This window comes from Grampus griseus, assembly GCF_964374135.1.
Source record: "Grampus griseus genome assembly, chromosome: 9".
Lineage (NCBI taxonomy): Eukaryota > Metazoa > Chordata > Mammalia > Artiodactyla > Delphinidae > Grampus > Grampus griseus.
Window position 1 is genome coordinate 11,280,287 of NC_139003.1, and position 23,183 is coordinate 11,303,469.

The window sequence follows — 23,183 nt, forward strand, 5'->3', positions numbered from 1 at the left end:
CTATTAAAAGAATATGTTTAAAGAATATTTAATGACATGGTAAAATGTCCAAAATATAAATCATGGCGAAAAGAATACAACATAGAACTGTACACAATACACATGATAATTTCAAGTTTATAAATATCTGAATATACATAAATCTAAGATAGATACCTATATAGATATAGATAAATTAAAATTGATTAGAATGTTAACCACAATTATCTCTAATATTGGGAATGCATATATAGGTGACAAATATTTTTGTTCTCTGATTTTTGGTATTGTCCCAATTTTCTGTAATGAACATGTGGTAGTTTTATAATCATGAAAAATATGTTATTTTAGTATTTTATAAATAAACCAAAATATTGACAAAGCTTTATTCATGTCTAGATTCTATAAAGTTAACATAGCTTTGGTAGTAAACCTGGCAAAGTTAGAACAAGAAAGCAAACCCATAGACCAATTTGTCCCCAGTTGGTATTCCACAGAACTCTGTCCCTAGATATCCCAGAAAAAAAGAGTTTCATTTCTAAATAAATATAAATAGCTTAATAAATGTATAACAGCTTAATGAAAACAGAATTTACTATAACCAAGTACATACATTCCTCCAATGTAAGAAGTTAAAATCTAGAAATCTACTGGATCACTAAGAAAGAAAACAGAAAAAGTTCAATAAGATGCTTCACCCATTCCAGATTTTATATATTTGGGTACACTAAGAAATAAAAAGATATTTCCTTAACCTGATAAATATTATATCAATTTTAAATCAATAATATCATTCTTGATAGTTTCTTTAAAAAAAAATCAGTAGCATTCCTTCAGACTAGCAATGACCAGTCAGAAAATGTAATGAAAACACACACACACACACACACACACACACACTATTTTAGTTGGGAAAAAAGCAGGATATAAATAGGATTTATACCCTTGAAGCCAAACCCTCACATAATCACAGTGTTTGCATACCCAAGTTTGGGTTTGACCTCTTCAGCCCTGCTGCACCTGCCATTGGAAGTGCATCAGTCACATTGGTAGGTTGCACCATTTCTAAGGGATGTTTTTTAGTTAATCCACGTGGGTATCTAACTTAGTGAGGATGTTAATTTTTCTATCCATAAGCAAATCAAAACATAGAGGTTTGGAGTTTTGTTTTGTTTTGTTTTGTTTTGGGCAACAGCAGAGATTGAGGGCAGAGGATACCTTCTAGATAAAGAGGGTCACTATGAACATGGATTGACCATTACTAGACCAGACATGGAGACCCTAGAGTGTGATGGGTTCGGGGAAGAACTTGCAGTTAACTTAAGGGTTGTGGGTGGGTTGAGAAAACAGGCTTCCCTTACATCCAAGGGTCTGTTTGAGTCTCCTGCCTTTCAGAACACACAAGTCTAGGTCAGCTTCCAGCCCCTCTGGGACTTGCTGACCTAGTATTCAGGCCCTGGTTTAAAGGGATGAGGGTAGAGCAGCTGGCTAGCTCAAGATGAATGGATGGGTTCGGAGGCTTCCCCTGCCCCAAGCTCTGCTGAGGCAGACCCCTAGTGTCTTCAGGATCTGGGAGCTTTCTCCAGTAATGGCCAGCCTAAACCTGACTTGCCCAGGGTCACATGCCTAAAATCCAGGCCCTGAATCTGAGGGAATGGGGGCCTGGGAAGAAGCTAGCAAGAGGAAAATGAGTGATTTGGAGGCTCCCATGCCCCCAGGCTCTGGTAGTGCCATCATCAGTAACTTCTATAAGCCAAGGAGTGTCTGAGAGTGCCTCCCCAAGAGTGTCCCAGCCTGAGCCTGGACCAAAAAAAGTGTCAAGACTTTTTTTGTTGTTTTTGGATCTTGCTTTAAAATAGATTGTTTTTCTTCCCTTAGAAGGATGTTAGATTATTTTTTTTTCTTTCTTCAAAACACCTTATTTGAATTTCTAAATGGGATTTAAAGAGAGACAGACAGACAGAGAGCAAGAGAAAGAGACTGCAGATTTAGGGTAGAGAGACTATTTATTTGAGAGACTAGGAGAAAAATGACCCATAAAACTTTTCTAAGTTAATGTAAAAAGTGTGATCACTTGAGAATTCTATAAAATAAAATAGATGAAATCTTTCCAGAAACGTGTTGCTTAGCATAAATGCTTACTTCTGTTAGACGGCAGCTGTAGGAATCTCCAAGTAAAGATGGCAGAAGGAGGCCAGATCACAAAATTCCCTTCCATCCATATGTAATGAAATTAAAGAAAGGTGTAAGAGCTCAAAAGAAATATTTCTTATCGTACAGCAAAGAAGGAATGGGGGCACAACCTCATTTCATAAACTTCTGAAAGTGAATATAATTTAATAATAAATGCATGGGCCTTGCTATATACCAGGCTCTCTTCTAACCATGTCTTATATAAAAATGGGTATTTGAAGCCAGCTTCCAGATCCTGCCTCTACAAAAAATCAGATTTTGGTTCATCCTAGAGTAATGTTTAAACACTACCCTCACTCATGTTTCTAACAGCCCCAGCAGAGGCTGAGAAATTGTACTGAGGGAAGAAGGCGAGTGTATAAAATGCTAAGAATTCTCACTGCTATCATCCAGTCCTGAGACAGTGGAGTGACATGGTGAGTAGCCCTGGAAAAAGTCAGAGTACAATCTTTCACGTGTAGAAACTTCTCTCTACCTCCATCATGGTCTTGGCAGAGAACAGGGAAACCTGCAGCACTCATGGTTTCCCAGGGTTCAAAAGTATCATGCCATGAGTAGAGGACACACCCAGCCCAGGGGAGAAAACCCTGGTGCAGAACACTTAACATTATTTCAGATGTTCTTGTTGTAGAGAAACATTTACCTGAGCAATTCTTCATCTTCTTTGTTTAATTCAAGTTAGCTTAAAAGTAATACTGTCGGGCTTCCCTGGTGGCGCAGTGGTTGGGAGTCCGCCTGCCGATGCAGGGGACATGGGTTTGTGCCCCGGTCTGGGAACATACCACATGCTGCGGAGCGGCTGGGTCCGTGAGCCATGGCCACTGAGCCTGCGCGTCCGGAGCCTGTGCTCCACAACGGGAGAAGCCACAGCAGTGAGAGGCCCGCGTACTGCAAAAAAAAAAAAAAAAAAAAAAGTAATACTGTCATGGAATGAACGTGTCCCCCAGAATTCATATGTTGAAATCTTAAACGCTAATGTGATGGAGGTCATTAGGTCATGAGGTTGAAGCCCTCAAGAATGGGATTAGTGCCCTAGCAAGTGGATAAAGAAATCTGAGCTCTCTTTCTCTGCCATGTGAGAACATCAAGAAGACACCATCTATGAACAAGGAAGAGGGTTCTTGCCTGACACCAAATCTGCTGGCAACTTGATCATGGATTTCCCAGCCTCCAGTACTGTGAGAAATAAATATTTCTTGTTTAATTCACCCAGTCTATATTTTTGTTGTAACAGCCCAAACTATCTAAGACAGATACCTTTTAAATTAAATAGTATGTACAGTATGGTCCTCTTTATGTTTTCCCTTTTTTCCCCATCCATTTATGCATTGTATTGCTTTCATAAAAATGAGGAAGTCATTATCCTAAAAAAAAAAGAGATAGCACTTAACTTTTCTTTTTAAAAAAATTCTCCAGCTTAATCAGTCTTCCTCCAGTTTCCTCCTGTCCTCCCACTGTTCCTAATTTGATTATATTTATTTCTCAGTGAAGTTCCTACTTAAGACTGAGCAAACTTGATTTCCAAACACAAAATATTCCAAGCTTGAGCTTTAAAAATTTTCTTCTTTGCGTTGGTGTTTGTAGTAATTCCATTTTAAACATCTATTTTAGTCCCTATAAAAGTCCACAGGGAGGGACGTATGAGGAGATGAGGAAAAAAATGGGGAGAGAAGGAAGCAACCATAAAGACTCTCCTGTAGCAGATTCCCTTGGGGTTTTATCCCAGACTAGGGTGAAGAGTTAACAATCAGTGTACTGAAATCTCCCCCTTCCACACTGGAAGTCCGTTTGCTGTACAACATAGATCTCTAATGGGTGGTGAGGAGAAAAAAAGCACGAGGAACCACGTGGAGTAAGGCCTGTCCTGAGTTCACCCTTTGCTTCTGTGAATAAAGAGGAGCCCCTGTGAGGGGCTTGTATTCAGGAGTTAACAGGAGTGACCAGCAGCAGAGCCATGTAGAGGCTGGGAGCAGTGCGGGGGGCACGGGGGGTGTACATAGTGCTGGTCAGCAAGTTCCAAGTGAATAACCCAGGAGAAGGGGGGGGCCGTATTAGAGTTCTCCAGAGAAACAGAACCAACAGGATAGATGGATGAATAGATAGATAGATAGATAGATAGGGAGAGATCTATTGATATTATCAGGAATTGGCTCCCACAGTTATGGAGGCTGGCAAGTCTCAAAATCTGCAGGGATTGTCTGCAAGCTGCAGGCCCAGGAAAGCAGATGGTGCAACGCCAGTCGGAAGGTCAACAGGCACAACACTCAGGAAGAACCCATGGTTCAGCTGGAGTTTGCGGGCAGGACAAAAGGCCACGTCCCAGTTTGAAGGCAGGAAGAATTCCCTCTTACTCAGGGGAGGGTCAGCCTTTGTGTTCATAGCACGACCTCTGCTCCCTTCTCCCATACCTCCTTTCCTCGAAACCCCGGCATGTCATGAGTCCCCTCACTTCCCTGCAAAGTCTGATCTCCGTCAGAGCTACCCTACCAGGCCTGACCTGGGATTGGAGGGCAGACAATGGGGTTCACTTCTCAGAGGTTTCCAGAAGTGAGCAACCCGGCAACCCAGGCACAGAGGGGTAGTTTCTGACTACAAAGTCCTTTGAAGGTGAAGGGAAAAGCCAATGTTTGTGCAGTTGAGTGGGGCATCCTGGGGGACCGGGTGGATGCAGGTGGGTGTCGAGGGATTGCAGACTGAGTGTTGCTAAAAGACCCGGGTTCCTTGGCCTTGAGCTCTCTCTCTCGTTCTCTCCGCCAAGACAGCTGCGTTTCTCTCTTGCCATATCCCTCCTCCTCTCAAAAACTGACAGTCAGAAGGCAAGCACATGCCTGCCCGCCCACACTCTCTTCCCAGACAGCAGTAGAGCCCACCATTTTCAGCTGGGGTTGTTTTTGCTGTGCAACTGGTCACAGAGTTCCAGAGCTAAAGCATCTCCTCCAGGTTCCACCTTTATCAAAAAAGGAATACTGAAACACAGGCAGCAGAAAGGGTGAGCACAGGTGGACATGCAGCATGCCCTTGACATTCAGATGTCTAATTAGGCTCCAGTGGTTTCAGTACAAAATCCATGAGGATCACCAGCCCAGTCCTTTAGGTCCTTTAGGCTTTGCTGGGGGGGAGAGAGAGAGAGAGAGAGAGAGAGAGGGAGAGAGAGAGAGAGAGAGAGAGAGAGGGAGGGAGAGAGAGAGAGAGAGAGAGAGAGAGAGAGAGAGAGTGTGTGTGTGTGTGTGTGTGTGTGTGTGTGTGTTGGGGGCTGGCAGGAGACAAGGCCAGCGCAGCCTGTGAACCTCCTCCAGCCTGCAAACACAAGCAGACTACGTGGACTTCAGCCAGCAAATTCCCTGCCAGTGGGGACAGCTCCTCTCCTCCCCCTGCTGCCTCCCCCCACCCCCGGACCCCTCGCCCCTCCTCCTCTGACGTCACCGACATGCTCTTTGCAGACTGGCTCTGGGCCTGGGGAGGAGAGTCTGGCCTTGGGGCGGGCCTGGAGAAGAAAGGAGGGAGAGAGGAGACCACGAAGACTGGGAACTTGCCTGACAGCCCCTGGGAGTTTAGAACGTCCTTCTCACACATGTCACATGTGTGTCAACAACTCTGAGAAGCAGCAGACTTTTCAGCAGCAGTAGAACAATGCAAGTGCTCTGGTGATAAGATGTTCTACCCACAACACTTCCTACCTGTAAAAAACTAAATTATCTGGGGGACAAAGATGAACAATGTAAAAGGGACAAGAGGAACAGAAAGACCGAAGGAAATGAGCATAAAAAGGGCAGTAGATTTAGAACTGAGGGAGGCCTGCTGGGTCCAGGACACAAAGGAACTAACAGGTCAAACTCACCCAGAAACAAATGAAAGAGGAGAAGCAGAGAATGGGATGTGATGACAGAAACAGAGATCCAAGGGATGAGACTGTTGGCTTTGCAGATGGAGCAAGGGGCCCAAGCCAAAGAATTCGGGCAGCCTCTTGAAGCCGGAGAAGGCAAGGAAATGGATTCTCCCCTAGAGCCTCCAGAAGGAACTGGGAGCCCTGCCTACACCCTGATGTACCCCGTGAGATGCTCACTCGCTGGACTTCTGACCCACAGAGCTGCAGGACAGCAAATGTGATTTCAAGGCACCAAGTTCGTGGTCCTTTGTCGGGGCACCCACAGAAAGGAATGCACTCGCCAGCTGGTAAGCAGATGTGGCAGGGGCTTCAGGGCCCAGGCTTTCAACAGCTGCACCTTTCTGTCTCTCCCTCATGCCCAATATCTGTCACCTATTTGTTGGCCAGCAAAAAATTTTAACACCTTCCTGTTTTCTTTGGTTTATAGAACAATACATGTGATATTTTTTAAAAATTCAGCGGTTATGAAGTATCAATAGCCAACTTCTTCATTCTTAGCCCTTCGCCCTATATAAGCACCGTGAGATCGTCTTCTCTTATATAAGCATGTAACCATACCCTCCATTTTAAGGCAACTTCATTCTTTTAATTCAAAATATGTCTAGGACCCATAGATTTAACTCGTCCTTGGAAATAATTGTGCATTATACTATATGAAAATATATTATTATTTTCAACCGTTCACTTGTTCATAGTCTGAAGGATTTCTTTTTCGACAAATGGCCCTCCTGCACTCCCAGCGCAGGGGCTGGGGTCTGCATCCTGGATTTAAGGCGGATTTAAGGCTGCATCTTCGTGCAAAAACTGACACAAAGCGAGGCCTCTGCAATTGGGGCGGCCGGCCAGGCTCCGCCCCCACCAGCGCGGCCACCAGTCAGATCCCGGAACCGCCCCCCTCTTAGCCACCCCCAACCCCCGTCCTTTCTACGTCCCAGTCCTCAGTCAGCCGCCCAGTCCCTTTTCGCCTGAGGAACTCCTGCCCCTTGGGAACCAACGCCGCCCCCGCCTAGCTGGTGTTCTTTGCCCCCAACCCGCGCTGCAGGGAATAGCGGGGCTAAGGGTGAGTGTGGGCCCGCGATGGGTTCTGGACAGGAGAGGCCTGGCGATGACACAGGCCACGGTCCGCAGCGCGGGTGGCCGGGCGGGGAGACGGGCGACGTGGGCGATGCGGATGCCCGGGACGTGCGTTTGTATGGGGTCCGGGAGGCGTGAGGGCTGCCGTGGGGCCTCTGCGGTACCCAAGGGGAGGCAGCAGGTGGGTGCCACAGAGGATTGCTTGCTGTTTATTTCTCGGCTCCTTGTCTGGTGTCTCCCTGCAGCTCCATCTCTGTTCCCTTTTGCTTCGTTGTTACTCACCGTTGCTGGTCTGGAGGCGCGGGACCCCCTGTTTTCTGGTGCTTTTTTTGTGCTCCGCTGGGAGCCGTCGAGATTTCAGCTGAAAGGAACCGTGGAGGCGATGTCATTTCACCTCCCAGGGACTTGCTCTTGAATTCTTTGCGGGTGGCTTGCTTCTGCAGAGCGCGCAAGGTGAAAGTGCTTTCCTCCCCAAGTGCTCTACGCGCCCTCAGGCTCTGAGTGTGCCTGCGGTGGGGGAGTGAGGGGCAAGGTGCGGGAGAGTGGGTGCGGGGCGTCGGGCGGACTCTTCAGAATGCAGTGCCTTTGGCCTGAGGCAGTCAGGGTTGGATTGAACAGTTCCCAGGTAAACAGACCCGAGCTGGCCACTGACTTGGCTCAACCTGAAATGGAGGGAGAAGGCCTTATGTATAGGAGAAAAAAATTTACGAATCAGTTAATCATGGAAACTTCTTGAAGGACGTGCAGGTCTAACTAGACATAAAGGACAGAACGTATGGCTAGCTGACCATCCATCCATCCATCCATCCTTCTGTACCCCGAAATATTTATTTGTGAATTGACTTCACTGCAGTACTTTGCTTTTTTTCTTTGGTTTGATTTTTTTTAATTTATTAATAAAAGGTATATACGCTAATAAAGTGAGTGCCTGACCATCTCCTAGGTCAAGAAATAGGACATAGCAGTACCCTAGAAGCCCCTTTGTATCCTAGGTCATGCTCATCCTTCTCCCTTCCCTGAGAGATAACATCTATCCTGATTTTTTGTATTAATCATGCCTTTGCTTTCCTTTATAATTTTACCATTTGTGTGTATATTCCAAAAACATATAAATGTTGGCTTTCCCTATTTTTTACTTTAGTATTAATGGCATTGTACCATACGTATTCTTAAGTTTTTGAAGTTCACGCCAGTTGATGATTCCTTCATTTTCACTGTTTATGGCTTGAGTCTACTATAATTCATTCATTCTACATTCGTTAGTTGTTGCTCCTTTGGGGTTTATATTAGTTATCTATTGCTGTGTAACAAATTACCCCAACACTTAGCAGCTTAAAACAAAACAAACAAACAAAAAGCATATTATCTCACAGTTTCAGTGGGTCAAGAATCCAGGAGGAGCTTTGCTGGGAGCTGACTCAGTGTCTTTCTCAGGCGCTAAGCAAGGTATTGGCTAGGGCTACAGTCATTTCAAGGCTGGGTGGAGGGAACCCCTTTCAGGCTCACTCACATGACTGTTGGCAGGCCTCTTGGCCTCACTGGCTTTGGTTGGCCTCACTTCTTTGCCACATGGGCCTCTGTATAAGATCAGCATGGCAGCTTGCTTCCACCAGAGTGAAGGCTTCCAGAGACAGAGAAAGACGAAAGCCAGAGGCTTTTTGTAACTTAATCTCAAAAGTGACATCCCATCATTTTTGCCGTCTTCTGTTCATTAGAAGTGAGTCACTAGTTCCAGTCCACACTCAAAGGAAGGGGGTTAAACAAGACCATGAATACCTAGAGGCAGCGATTATTGGGGGCCATTTTAAAGGCTGCCTACTACCCGGGATATTAACAAATAATGTCCTCTAACTATCTTGTACATGCCTTCTGGTTCACGTGCACCCATTCACTCTGGTTCCTTGGAGTGTACACCTAGGTGTAGAATACTGGGTTTTAAGATTTGTGTATGTTCAACTTTCTTAGGTTATTGCTAAACTGTTTCCAAAGTGTTGAGCCAGTTTGCACTCTCTCCAGCAACAGATGAGAGTTCCTGTTTTTACACATACCTGTCACAATTTGGTATTATCAAACTTCATTTTTAGCCAGTCGAGCAGGCACAAAATAGCATTCAGTTTTGATTCTGATTAACATTTCTCTAATAACTAATGAAACTGACCATATTTTCATATTAACGATGAGCTATTTTCCTTTCTGTCTGAGAAATTCTGCTTCCTCTCTTTCATTCATTTTCAGGTTGGGTTGTTTGTATTTTTCGTATTGTCTATTGGAATGCTTTCTTTACATAACCTGGATGCTAGTCAATCCCTAGTTAACCACATATGCTGCAAATATCTGCTTTCACTTTGGTGCTTAGCTTTTCTTTCTCCATATGTCTGCCTATCTCTGCCAATGAATTAAGTTCTGAATTTTAATTTCACTTTTACTATACTTTCCTCTAAAAGTTTTTAAAGTTTTGTATTTGGCAATGTCTTAATCCACCTGGAAGTTTCTTGTTATACTGTTTATTCCATATGAATAATCAACTGTCCTAGCACCAGTGATCTGCATGAATCAAGTTTTTCATATGTGCATGAATTTGTTTTAAGCTCCGTACTCTCTCTGATTATCTATTTGTCTAACTCTACATCAATACAAAATTGTTTTTAACTACTATAGTTTTATAATAAGTCTTTAAATCTGGTAGGAAAGATTCTCCCACCTCTTCATTCTAATTCAAGAGTTTTTTTAGCAATTCTTGGACCTTTGATCTTCCATATAAATATTTAAATAAACTTGTCAAATTCTTCAAAACAGGAAACAAACAAGCAAAGAAACAAACTTGCTGGAATTTTTATTGATACTGAATTAATTCTATGTATCAATTTTGGGAGAAATGTTCTCTTCAAGGTGAATTTTTCCATCTGTGAACTTGGTATATAATGCCATTTATTTAGCTTACCATTAATATTTTTTAATGTTTTGTAATGTTTTATAGTACCTTTCATTGTTTTCCTTTTGCTCGTTTCTGTTGACTTTATTTCTAAGTACATTATATTCTTATTGCTATTGTAAATGTTTTCTTTTATAAAAATTATATTTTGTAGCTTATTGTTTGTTGCTGGTGTATAGAAATCCAATTGTCTTTTATATATTGATTATATATCAAACTTGATAAGCTCCATTAATAATTCTAAATTACCTATAGAGTCAGATTTGCTAAAAAGGCAGTTATATCATCTGAAAATAATGACAGTTTTGTTTCTTCCTTTCTAATCTTTACACTTTTAATTTCTTTTTCCTGTCTTACTGCATTGGCTAGGAACCCCAGCATAATGTTAAATAAAAGTAGGGAGGGGTGTCTTGTTTTATCCTTAAGATAATAAAGAAAAAGATTTCACTATATCAACTTTAAATATTGCATTCATGATGGTTATTTTGTAAATGCTTTGTCCCATGATAAGAAAATTCAGTTCTTCTTTTGTTAAGCACTTTTATTATGAGTAAATGTTTCATTGAATGCTTCCCCTATAGCTATTGATTTTCTCATATGATTTTTTTCTTTAAGTATGTTAATGTGGTGAAGTTTAGTTTATTCAAAGTAATATTAAATCAACCTTACATTCCTGGAATAAACTCTCTATGATAAATATCTAATAACTTTTAGATACAGATATAAGGATAAGCATTAAATATTTGTATCTATATATGTGAATTAAGATTGGCCTGTAAGTATTCTTTATGGTACTAACCTTATCTGTCGTTAATATCATTTCATAAAATAAGATGAGTAGTATTCTCACTGTTGCTATTCTCTGGAAGAATTTGTGCAAGATTGGAATTATCTGGTCAAATATTACTTTAAATCACCAGCACAACACTCAGGGTTTAGAGTTTAGTTTGTCAGAGGATATTAAACCTGTTGGTCCAATTATTTTAAAGATTATAGGACTATTTAGGTTTTCTTATGGAATCAGTTTTCATAACTTGCATTTTCCAAGATATTTAACCAAAATTAATGGAACAAACTTGTTCACAATATTCTCTCATTATCTGTTTAAATAGTTTCTATTATTATGACCCCCTTTTCATTACTAATGTGTGTATATTTTCTTTCTCTTTTTGGCTTGATTAATTTTGCCAGAACTTGGACTACTTTGTTAACTCTTTCACACACACACACACACACACACACAAACTGTTTGTTTTCTTCATTATTATTTATTTTATTACTTCTTTCTGCTTTCTTAGAATTTTTCTGTTATTTCTTTTCTAAGCTCTTAAGGTATATGCTTAACTCATTAATTTTGAGCTATCATTCTTACATAAGCTCTTCAGGCTATAAATTTGTGTCACTGCTCTTTAGCTTTATCGCACAAGATTTGATATGAATATTTTGCTATCATACTTTAAATATTTTTCATTTCTATTATGGTTTCTTGTTTGAGCCATGAAATTTTAAGAAATGTGTATTTGAATTTCCAGTCAGTCCATAAAGAATATTTTATTATCTTCTAGTAAATGTTGCCTAGCTAATTTATAATTAATTCAGAGAATTATGATACCAATTCCTTTGGATTATTGAATCTAGCTTTACATCCTAGCACATTGTCAGTTTTGTGTGCTTGAGAATAATGTGTAGTCTCTAATTATATAATGTCCTGTATATACCTTTAAAACAAGTGTGTTAATTATGAAATCCAGAGCTGCCATATCTTCACCAATTTTTATCAGCTTAAATTATCAATACAAAAATAGATACATTAAAATCTCTCACTATGATGGTGAATTTTGAAATTTCTCATTGTAGATCTGTTTATTTTTACTTTATATATTTTGAGGCAATGCTATTAGGGAATTGGAATAAATTGAAAATTTTATCATAATGTAGGGATATAAAATATTATGGCTAAAATAAAATAAAATATTAATGCTTTTGTTTTGAATTCTTAATGTGTTCATATATCATCAAATCAAGAGTTTCTTGATTGGTGTTTACCTCATTTATCATTCTTTCATCCTTTCACTTTAAATCTTTCTAAATCTGTGTTTTAAATATATATGTTGAATTTTGTCAAAAGCTCTTCTGCATCCATTGAGATGATTATATGGTTTTTATTTTTCAATTAGTTAATGTGGTGTATCACACTGATTGATTTGTGGATATTGAAAAATCATTGCATCCCTGGGATAAATCCCACTTGATCATGGTGTATTATCCTTTTAATGTATTCTTGGATTTGATCTGCTAGTATTTTGTTGAGGATTTTTACATCTATGTTCATCAGTGATATTGGCCTGTAATTTTCTTTTTTTGTGGCACCTTTGTCTGGTTTTGGTATCAGGGTAATGGTGGCCTCATAGAATGAGTTTAGGAGTGTTCCTTCCTCTGCAATTTTTTGGAAGAGTTTCAGAAGCCTAGGTGTTAACAATTCTTTAAATGTTTGATAGAATTTGCCAAAAGTGTTTGACAAAATTCAACACCAATTTATGATGAAAACTCTCCAGAAAGTGGCATAGAGGGAACATACCTCAACATAATAAAGCCCATATATGACAAACCTACAGCCAACATCATACTCAGTGGTGAAAAGCTGAAAGCATTTCCTCTAAGATCAGAAACTAGGCAAGGATGTCCACTCTCACCACTTTTACTCAGCATAGTTTAGGAAGTCCTAGCCACAGCAGTCAGAGAGGAAAAAGAAATAAAAAGGAATCCAAATTGGAAAAGAAGAAGTAAAACTGTCACTGTTTGCAGATGACATGATACTATACCTAGAAAATCCTAAAGAAGTTACCAGAAAACTACTAGAGCTCATCAATGAATTTGGTAATGTTGCAGGATACAAAATTAATATACAGAAATGTGTTGCATTTCTATACACTAACAATGAAAGGCCAGAAAGAGAAATTAAAGAAACAATCCCATTTACCATCTCATCAAAAAGAATAAAATACCTAGGGATAAACCTACCTAAGGATGCAAGAGACCTGTACTCTAAAAACTATAAGACCCTGATGAAAGAAATTGAAGCTAACACAAACAGATGAAAAGATATACCATGTTCTTGGATTGGAAGAATCAATATTGTCAAAATGACTGTACTACCCAAGGCAATCTACAGATTCAATGCAATCCCTATCAAATTACCAATGGCATTTTTCACAGAACTAGAACAAAAAAATTTTAATTTGAATGGAAACACAAAAGACCCTGAATAGCCAAAGCAATCTTAAGAAAGAAAAACAGAGCTGGAAGAATCAGGCTCCCTGACTTCAGGCTACAATACAAAGCTACAGTCATCAAAACAGTGTGGTACTTTCACAAAAACAGAAATATAGATCAATGGAACAGGATAGAAAGCCCAGAAATAAGCCCATGCATCTATGGTCAATCAATCTATGACAAAGGAAGGAAGACTATACAATGGAAAAAAGACAGTCCCTTCAATAAATGGTGCTGGGAAAACTGGACAGCTAAATGTGAAAGAATGAAATTAGAAAATTATCTAAGACCACACAAAAATAAACTCAAAATGGATTAAAGACCTAAATTTAAGAGCAGATACTATAAAACTCTTAGTGGAAAATGTAGGCAGAACACTCTCTGACATAAATCACAGATCTTCTTCAATCTGTCTCCTAGAGTAATGGAAATAAAAACAAAAATAAGCAAATGGGACCTAATAAAACTCGAAAGCTTTTACACAGCAAAGGAAACCATAAACAAAACGAAAAGACAGTCCACAGAATGGGAGAAGATATTTGCAAACGCTGCTACCGACAAGAGATTAATCTCCAAAATTTACAAACAGCTCACACAGCTTAATACCAAAAAACAAACAACCCAATCAAAAAATGGCAGAAGACCTAAATAGACATTTCTCCAAACAAGACATACAGATGGCCAACAGGCACATGAAGATGCTCAACATCACTGATTATTAGAGAAATGCAAATCAAAACTACAATGAGATATCACCTCACACCAGTCAGAATGGCCATCATTAAAAAGTCTACAAACAATAAATGCTGGAAAGGGTGTGGAGAAAAGAGGACCCTTCTACGCTGTTGGTGGGAATGTAAATTGGTATAGGCACTATGGAGAACAATATGGAGATTCCTTAAAAAACTAAAACTAGAGTACCGTATGATCCAGTAATCTCACTCCTGGACATATATCCAGAGAAAACCATGGTTTGAAAGGATACATGCACCCCAGTGTTCATTGCAGCACTGTTCACAATAGCCAAGACATGGAATCAGCCTAAATGTCCATCGACAGATGAATGGATGGAGAAGATGTAGTACACATATACAATTGAATATTACTCAGCCATTAAAAAGAATGAAATAATGCCATTTGGAGCAACATGGATGGACATGGAGATTATCATACTAAGTGAAGTAGGTCAGACAGAAAGACAGATATCTTGTGATATTGCTTATATGTGGAATCTAAAAAAAAAAAGATACAAATGAAAATATTTACAAAACAGAACAGACTCACAGAAAACAAATTTATGGGGAAAGGTTGTGGGGAGGGATAGATTGGGAATTTGGGATTGACATATACAGACTACTGTATTTTAAATAGATAAGCAACAAGGACCTACTGTATAGCACAGGGAACTCTGCCCAATATTCTGTAATAACCTAAATGGGAAAATAATTTGAAAAAGAATAGGTATATGTATATGTATAACTGAATCACTTTGCTGTACACCTGAAACTAACACAACACTGTAAATCAACTATAGTCCAATGTAAACTAAAAATTTAAAAATAAAGAAATAAAAACCACAATGAGATACCAGTACATAAAAAAGCATATATGTCATAAACTTATGTGTATTTCTTTAAATCCTAGGTTTTTAAAATTTTTGTTAGACAATTTATAACATCATTGAATAATTTAATCCAGTTATATTTACTGTGATTAGTAATACAATTGGATTTATTTTTACCATCTTATATTTGCTTTTAATTTTTTCTGCTTTATCTGTCTCTTTCATTCCTAACCACTCTTTCTTTTTTCTCTTTTATTCCCCATTTTACTCCTTCTCTTATTTGGAAGTTACATGTTCTAATGTTTTAGGTCAAATGTTTTAGCAGTAATTCTAGTAGTATAGCACACTTAACTCATAACATTTATTGAAGTATAATTGAGAAATAAAACTTGCATATATCTAAGGTGTACAATGTGATGTTTAGATATATGTATACATTGTGAAATGATTACCACAATCAAGCTAATTAACATATTGATCACCTTGCATAGTTTACCGTTTTTTGGTGAGAACAATTGAGATATACTATCTTAGCAAATTTCAAGTATATAATACAATATTGTTAACGACAGTCATTGTGCTATACATTAGCGCTCCAGAACTTATTCAGCCTGCATAGCTGAAACTTTGCAACCTTTGCTCAATATTTCCCCATTTCCAACCTCTCCCCAACTCCTGGTAACGACCATGCTACTCTCTGCTTCTATAAGTTCAACTTTTTTAGATTCCACATATAAGTGGAGTTGTACAGTATTTGTCTTTCTCTTTCTGAATTATTTCAAAACTTAGCATAATGCCTTGAGGTTCATCCATGTTGTCACAAATGGCAGGATTTTCTTCTTTTTAATGGCTATATAAATTCCATTGTGTATATATGCCACAATTTCTTTATTCATGAATCCATTTGTTAGTCACTTAGGTTGTTTCCATATCTTGGCTACTGTGAATAATGCTGCAATGAACATGGCAGTGCAGATATTATTTCCAGTTACTGATTTCATGTCCTTTGAATATATACCCAGAACTAGGATTGTTAGATAATATGGTAGTTCTAATTTTAATTTTTTGATGAATCTCTATATTGTTTTCTATAATGACTGTACCAATTACATTCACATCAACAATGTGCAAGGGTTTCCTTTTCTCCACATCCTCACCAACACTTGCTATTTTTTCTCTTTTTGATATTAGCCCTTCTAACAGGTGTGAAGTGATATCTTGTGGTTTAGATTTGCATCTCCATGATGATTAGTGGATTTGAGTACTTTCCCATATACCTGTTGGCCATTTGTATATCTTCTTTTGTGAAATGTCTATTCAGGTCCTTTGCTTATTTTTAATTGGATTATTTGTTTTCTTGCTATTGAGTTGTTTGAGTTCCTCATATATTTTGGATATTATTAACTCCTTATTGGATATATGGTTTGTAAACATTTTCTCCCATTCTGTGGGTTGTCCCTTTACTCTGTTGTTTCCTTCCCTGTGCAGAAACTTTAGTTTGATATAGCCCCACTTGTTTATTTTTGCTTTTATTGCATGTGTTTTTGGGGTCATATCCAAAAATTTATTTCCCAGCCCAGTGTTAGGCTTTTTTCCAATGTTTTCTTCTAGTAGCTTTACAGTTTCAGATCTTATGTTTAAGTATTTAATGCATTTTGAATTGCTTTTTATATAATGGTATGAGGGAAGAATTCACTTTCGTTATTCTGCATGTGGATATCCAGTTATTCCAACACCATTTATTGAAGACACTATCCTTTCCCCATTGTGTGTGCTTTGCACATTTGTCAGAGATCAGTTGAATGTATGGTTACAGGATATAAAGTCAACTTACAAAAATCAGTTGTGGGGACATCCCTGGTGGCGCGGTGGTTGAGAGTCTGCCTGCCAATGCAGGGGACAAGGGTTCGGGCCCTGGTCAGGGAGGATCCCACATGCTGCAGAGCTACTGAGCCCACGTGCCACAACTACTGAAGCCCACGTGCCTAGAGCCCGTGCTGTGCAACAAGAGAGGCCACCGCAAGGAGAAGCCCGCGCACTGCCATGAAGACCCAACGCAGCCAAAAATAAATAAATTTAAATAAATAAGTGAGTACCAGTTAGTCAGGACCTAAATTAAAAAAAAAAAAAAATCAGTTGTGTTTCTATACACTAACAGCAATTTAGCAATTTCCTGAAAGGGAAATTTAAAACAAGAATCCCATTTACAATAGCATCAAAAACAATAAATACTTAGGAACCAATTTAACCAAGAAGGTAAAAGACCTGTACACTGAAAACTATAAAACATTGATGAAAGTAACTGAAGACACAAATTAAAAGCTATTCTGTTCATGGATTGGAAGAAGTAATAATGTTGAATTGTCTCTGCAAGTTTATATATAGAAAAGCGTAATAAAAGAAGTTAGTCATCTGGAAACAGAGATATCTGCAAACAAAGGCAATTTAACTTATTTCTTTCCATTTTGGATGGCATTTCTTTTTTCTTGCCTCACTGCTCTGGCTAGAACTTCCAGTACTATGTTGAAAAAAAGTGAAAGGGGGACCCCTTGTCTTGTCCCTGATCCTAGAGGAGAAGCTTTCAGCCTTCACTCTTGAGTGTGATGTTAACTGTAGGCTTGCCATATGTGGCCTTTACTTTGTTGAGGTACATTCCTTCTATATCCAATCTGTTGACAATTTTTTGTCATGGAAGGGAGTTGTATTTTGTCAAATGCTTTTTCTGCATCTGCTGAGATGATTTTATCCTTCATTTTGTTAATGTGGTAGCACATTTATTGATTTGCAGATGTTGAACCATCCTTGCATCCCTGGAATAAATCCCACCTGATCATGGTATATGATTTTTTTAATGTACTGTTGAATTCACTTTGGTAATATTTTGTTGAGGATTTTTGCATCTATATTCATCAGGGATGTTGGTCTGTAATTTCCTTTCTTATAGTCTCCTTGTCTGACTTTGGTGTCAGGGTATGGGTAAGGCTCAAACAATGCAATAAATTTAAAACCACTTATCTTCATTAACCACCATCTTGCAGCTGTGCTCTTGTTATTGTATGTTTATTATGCTTTTATATCCCACAAGACATCTTTGTTTATTTAAATATCAATATTGATATTTGCCCAGGTATTTACTCTTTCCAGTATTCTCAATTCCTCCTATAGTTATGTACTCCCATCTGGGATCATTTTTCTTAATTTTGAAGTACTGCTTTTTATACTGTAATGCTAGCAAATTCTCTCAGCTTTTGTTTATCTAAAATTGTCTTTATTTTGCCTTCATTTTTTGAGGGATATTTTTGTTGTGCATAGAGGTTGGCACATAGGTTGGCAGATTGTCTTCTCTTTTTTTTTTTTTAACCAATACCACTATGTTCTGGTTTCTATCATTTTCTTTTGAAAAGCCAGATGTATTATTGTTCCTCTAAATGGAAAGTATCCTTTATTTCTCGCTGACTTTCAGATTTCCTCTCTGAATTTGTTTCTTAGCATTTGACTATAATGTGCCTAGGTGTAGTTTTCTTTGTATTTATTCTGCTTAGGGAATGAGGAGGGTTTTTTTGTTTTGTTTTTCTTGTTGTTTTTTTTTGCAGTACGCGGGCCTCTCACTGTTGTGGCCTCTCCCGTTGTGGAGCACAGGCTCCGGACGCGCAGGCTCAGCAGCCATGGCTCACGGGCCCAGCCGCTCCGCGGCATGTGGGATCTTCCTGGACCGGGGCACGAACCTGTGTCCCCTGCATAGGCAGGCGGACTCTCAATCACTGTGCCACCAGGGAAGCCTGGGGGTTTTTTTTTTTAATTTGAGTTTTGATGTTTTTCATCTCTTGAGAATTTTCAATCATTAATTATTAGCATATTGCTTCTGTTTCACTGTCTCTCCTCTTCTTCTGGGAGTCTAATTACACATATGTCAAGACTTTTTACTATGTCTCATAATTCCTATTATAGTTTTACTGTATTCTTTCATCTCCTTATGCATCCTTTCTTTCCTCTGTGTGTTATTTTTAGATACTTTCTACTGATTCTTGTTGCAGTTCATCAATTCTTTGGTCATTTGTGTCTAATATGGTATTACAACCAACTATTGAATTCCTGATTTCAATGATTATGTTTTATTTCTAAAACTTCTATTTTAATATTTTACGTTTTAATTCTATACTGGTATTCTCCAACCTGTTTGTTATTTTTGAACACATTAATCACAGTTATTTTAAAATCAATCCCTGTCTAAGAACTCAAATGTCTGAACCACTTGTCTGTTTCTATTTTTTGTTGTTTCTCTTGAGTTCTTGATAATTCATCCTTATTTTTAGCCTCCTTCTAAATTTTTGATTGGGTGCAGGACATCATGAATGAAAAATCAGAAAGTTCTGGTTGATGTTATTGTTTATCAAAGAGGATTTTTCTGGCGTGGGGGACAGATAAAGTACCAGCAGATTACTTTAATACTATCAGAGATTAGCTTTAAGCTTTCTTAGAACTGGTCCCTTTCAGGTTTTTCCTTTATCCAAGAGCATAGACCTTACTTCTCAGGCATTATTTTTATTCATATGCCATGGTTTTTCTCATGTCTCAACTGAAAGCAGATAGTGTTGATAAAAATCAGTTACTTTGGTGGGACTGGACCTCCATATTTCCATAATAGTACAGCTACTGAAATGACTGCTCAATTGATTGGCATTTTAGCCATTATTTTCTGCAGGTTTTTTGGGTCTCTCCCTGTGCATGCATAGCTTAGGAGTCAGCCAGTGACTTAAGGGGAATTTGTACATAGATTTTTAGATTCACTTCTCTGAGGTTTCTTCTTGTCTGAAATTTCACTCCTTTGAGTTTTAACTGGTTTGGTAATCTTGAACCAGTAATGCTGATACTTCCTGCTTGGCCTCAGTTATCCTGCACTGTGAACTGGAAAATGCCCTAAAAGAAGAAGCCACAGTGAATGTGCAGTTCATGTCCTGAGTTTTCCTTCCCTCAGGATTGTAGCTTCTCTCATCCTGCTTATATTGTTTGCTCTTCAAAGTCTTCCCTTGTTTCCTACATTTTATCTAACTTTTATTGCCGTTTTTAGTGGAAGCATTGTTCTAAACAAAGTATTTTCTCAATGACAGAATTGGAAGTCTCTCACCATTTTGTCTTACATCTCAGATTGTTTATCTAAGATTATTTTATTTCTTCTTGAGATCTACCCTTTAGAATTTCTGTTAAAGCAGACATTTTGATAATAAATTCTCAATATTTGTGGGTCTGAAAGTAACATTTAAGACTCTTATAATAGAAAGTAGGGGACTTCCCTGGCGGTCCAGTGGTTAAGACTCTGTGCTTCCAATGCAGGGGACGCAGCTTCCATCCCTGGTCGGGGAACTAAGATCCCACATGCCTCAGCGCGGCCAAAAAATAAAAAGTAGTTTAAAGAAGGTAGTGCCGCGGTGGCACTAGGCATGAGAAAGCAGTGAGGGTAGCTTTTGGGTCACTTCCAGACTATTAAGGATGGTGCTGCTTTGAACATTCTAGTACATGTCTTTTGGTGATGTGTGTATGCATTTCTGTTGGATATATACTTAAGAGTGGTATTACTGAAGTCTTATTTTTTATTTCAAAATAATTTTTGTAACATTTTAAAAATACAAAATATCTAAAGAAAAAATTACTGGTCAACCCTTCCCACTTCCTGAGGTAGCCAAATATATCCTTATTTTTCCTGTTAGATAAACAGAAACATACAAAAGTAGGATCATTAATTTTTCACTAAAAATATATGTTGAGAGCATTCCTCGAGGTTTGACTTGAGCTCATCTTTTTAAAAACTGCGTAACATTTTGTAGTATGGACTGTTAATAACTTCTTCATTCATTCCTATGTTGCTGAGTATCTACAGAACTTAATATCTCAAAAGTTACTTCAGTGCTTTCAGGATTTCATGGCAGTCTCTATTACTCAGGGCAGAAACTGGAAAGTAAAACAGAACCTCTAGGGGAAGTAGAAATAAGAAAGGAATCAGGGGGCTTCCCTGGTGGCGCAGTGGTTGAGGGTCCGCCTGCCGATGCAGGGGACACGGGTTCGTGACCAGGTCCGGGAAGAACCCACATGCCGCGGAGCGGCTGGGCCCGTGATCCATGGCCGCTGAGCCTGCGCGTCTGGAGCCTGTGCTCCGCAAAGGGAGAGGCCGCGACAGTGAGAGGCCCGTGTACCGCAAAAAAAAAAAAAAAAAAAAAAAAAAGGATACAGGATTTATACTTATACTTGAGCTAGTAAGGTAGAGTCTGAAACAGAGAAAGAGAGGATAGAACCCGTTGAAATTTTGGGAGACACAGAAAACAAAAGGCTTAAGGGAGAAAATTAAAAGAGCACGAAGATGAGGAGAAAACTTACAATACAGAAAATTTGCAGTTTGGTCAGTTTTCTATGTCACGGTCCTATTTGTTTCATAGAGGAGTGATCCTAGGATTGCTTTCCTCACCCCACAATCATCTGTCTTGTCCATTCAACCATCAGTTGGACATCACGGATCACCTGTTTACGGCCACATGAAGTGGAGAATCTGGAAAAGAATGACAGAGTTCTTGGCTTGGGCTTACTCTGGTTTGGGGAGTTGTAATGAAACCCTGAAGTAGTACAAGGTGTGGTACTCTATCCACTTTACCATGAATCCACATTCCTGTGGAAGGTCCAGCCTGGACACTGTTTTGTGCTAGGGGAGAAAGCTTTAAAATTGTCTCTTCCTGAGGATAGTTTGGTCTGGGGACATCTTCTCCTTAGGTACCCAGTGTATAGGGACCAGGGTGGTGATGGGTGAGGGGTGAGGAAACAGGACAGTATACAGAGGCCCCACAGGTCTTGTAGGCCTTTGGGGCCAGCCATAAAAAGGGGCTGTGGTTTTCACCCTGGTTTCTAATGTTGAGCTCACCAAGCTAGATGAGCAGACACCTGATTCAAGACAACACGTGGTCAGGCATAAAGCCAGATCCTGGCTCAAAAGTCAAGTGTTGCATCCCACTCTTCCTTGATTAAAATGAGTCAGGACTAGGAACGAAATTCAGGAAACCCATACACAGGGAGAAATCATTTTTATAGAAGGGTCACTACCGGCTGCTTGAGCAAGGATATTTTATCTATTTCGTTGATTAAATTTATCTATTTTTATCACAAAATAATATATATTACCGTTGAAACGTTAATGAGGTGTATGAAGAAAAAATACAAATAATCTTCTCTTTACTGTCCAATTCTTATAGTTTGATGTATGTCTTCCATAAAATTTGTGTTTATATAAGCATATAAAAATATTTTTAAATTTATTTGTACAAAATTGCAAAATCTCCGTTTTACTACCACGTTAAATGTTTATTAAAAATATAAATATAGTAAGACAGGAATAAAGACAGACCTACTAGAGAATGGACTTGAGGATATGGGGAGGAGGAAGGGTAAGCTGTGACAAAGTGAAAGAGTGGCATGGACATATATACACTACCAAACGTAAAATAGATAGCTAGTGGGAAGCAGCCGCATAGCACAGGGAGATCAGCTCGGTGCTTTGTGACCACCTTGAGGGGTGGGATAGGGAGGCTGGGAGGGAGGGAGACGCAAGAGGGAAGAGATACGGGAACATATGTATATGTATAACTGATTCACTTTGTTATAAAGCAGAAACTAACACACCATTGTAGAGCAATTATACTCCAATAAAGATGTAAAAAAAATAATTTAAAAAAACCTTTATTAGCTGTGATAAAAATAAATAAATAAATAAATATAGCCAAACTCCTGGCAAATATATATAGATTTAACACATCCTTGGAAATAGTTGTATTATTTTATATAAAGAACTATCACTATCCACCAACTCGTTTGCTGGTAAATAGTATCACGGATTTCTTTTTCCGCAAACTGCCCTGCAACACTGCCAAGGCGGGGGCGGGGGTTCTCCGTCCTGCATTTGCTGGGGGCATCTGCGCGCAGAAACTGACACAAAGCGGGGCCTCTGCGGTTTGTGGGCTGCCGGCCAGGCTCCGCCCCCACCGCTGCGTCAGCCAATCAGCTCCCGGGACGGCCGCCTTCTCCCTCCCCCACCCCCGCCGCTGCTCACCTCTACCCGCAGCGTCCACCACCACCTCCACCAATTTTCAAATCCCGGGTTGTGTGCCCCTTCTCCTTGTCACGTCTCTGCAGAGGAGTCCCTTCCCCCTTTGAAGTAGCGGGTGTGGATATTGCTGGACGACGGGTGAGTCTTGTACAAAGATGGTTTCTGGGACCAGAGCAGGCCACGGAGCACCAACCGAGTT

At 39.4% G+C, this 23,183-nt stretch overlaps 1 protein-coding gene across 3 annotated transcripts in view; it reads left to right on the forward strand.

Annotated features, from left to right (window-relative positions):
- Nucleotides 1-6,988: 6,988 nt before the first annotated feature.
- Nucleotides 6,989-23,183, forward strand: part of LOC309827474 (TRPM8 channel-associated factor 1) — a gene marked incomplete at both ends in the record, with an annotated part of 87,894 nt that continues 71,699 nt past the window's right edge. For 2 of the 3 annotated variants that reach the window (XM_082662130.1, XM_082662133.1), the window contains one exon: nt 22,989-23,122. Of the gene's footprint in view, nt 7,119-22,988; nt 23,123-23,183 lie in introns of those variants that run through there. The other variant, XM_082662132.1, reaches the window with a different exon arrangement.